The following is a 1,359-nucleotide window of genomic DNA, read 5'->3' on the forward strand; positions in this document are numbered from 1 at the left end:
AGCACAGATAGACATTCTTCTGGTATTCTTTGCTTTCTGCCAAGATCCATCTAACATTAGCTATAATATCCCTAGTACCAAGACCTCTTCTAAATAAAGCCTGTACATCAGGCAGTTCTCTGTTGACATATTGTTCTAAATGTTTTTGTATAATTTTCAGCAGAATCTTGCTTGCATATGATATTAATGATATTGTTCGATAATTTCCGCACTCTTTTGGGTCACCTTTCTTTGGAATGGGAACAAATATCTTTTCTAGTCAGTCGGCCAGCTGGACAAAATACATAGTGCACTCAAAAACCTACTGTGAACAACCTCTCCAAACTGTTATAGAGCAAAAATGTCAGATTAAATCTTAACGTGTGCCTGACCTAAACCATGGTATTTTAAATTGTTTCTTATGTATCTAAAAGTTGGACAATGTATAAGAATTGAAAAAAAGTTGGTGCCTTTGAGTTTGGTGCTGAAGCAGAGTCTGATTATCCCATTGGCTGTCAATAGAACAAGCAGACATGTCTTGGAGAAAGTGCAACCAGGGAGCTCCTCAGAGTTAAGGGTGGTTAAACTTCATCTCATCTACTTAGGGCATGTTGTCAGGAGGTGTCTGTCATTGGAAAAAGGTGTGATGCTGAGAAAGGCAGAGGATCAGAGAAAGAAGGAAGATCTTCAACAAGATGGACTGACAAAGTAACTCTAATAATGGGTTCAGTCAGGACAGAGATGAGGAGGATAGTACAGCAGAGCCCAAGGGTCAGATCTGTTGTTCACAAAAGGTCACTATGAGTCATAGTCATAACAAAACAAAAAAACCTAACCAAAAAATGTTGTTGTTGTTAGGTGCTGCCATGTCAAAAATAGCCACAGATAAACATGACTCTATTGATCCATCTGCTTGTAAGATAATTGAACCATTTCTTCCAAATATTAAAATTCTAAAGAAATATACATTTAGAGAAATATTTCCTTGGGACAATGCTTGATATGCAGGATGAAAATGAATGTCTTTGTTGATCAAAGGCAATTTGTCATACATCTTCTCAGAGAAATGTATATTTCCACTTTGCACAGTTTAAAAAGTAAATTCTTCTATAAAGTAAATCCTTTATGGAAATCAAGACTTAAACTTTTAAGATAAAATGAGAGCACAGCATATATAGAATTTGGATAGATCAAACAAAATTTTAGGAGATTTTAAAAGGTTTGCATTTCCTAGAAGCCTTGTGAGAACAAGAAAAGCAGTCTCTTCCCATTAAGGTTTATAGTCTTGGAAAGCAGGTTATAAAGAGCTGGAAATGACTTGATGGAAGGGAGTTTGAGATTTTCTTTTTTGTTGTTTTTATTTTTTAAATTTATTTTAAA

The 1,359-nt window shown here is 35.1% G+C and overlaps 1 protein-coding gene across 2 annotated transcripts in view; it reads right to left on the reverse strand.

Moving 5' to 3' along the window:
* Positions 1 to 1,359, reverse strand: part of KIF16B (kinesin family member 16B) — a 385,768-nt gene that overhangs the window by 151,706 nt on the left and 232,703 nt on the right. The gene's annotated exons all lie outside the window — the stretch shown is intronic.

The sequence above is a fragment of the Elephantulus edwardii genome, unplaced genomic scaffold (genome assembly GCF_000299155.1).
Source record: "Elephantulus edwardii isolate Elephantulus edwardi_28Jun2011 unplaced genomic scaffold, EleEdw1.0 scaffold00150, whole genome shotgun sequence".
NCBI classification, from domain to species: domain Eukaryota; kingdom Metazoa; phylum Chordata; class Mammalia; order Macroscelidea; family Macroscelididae; genus Elephantulus; species Elephantulus edwardii.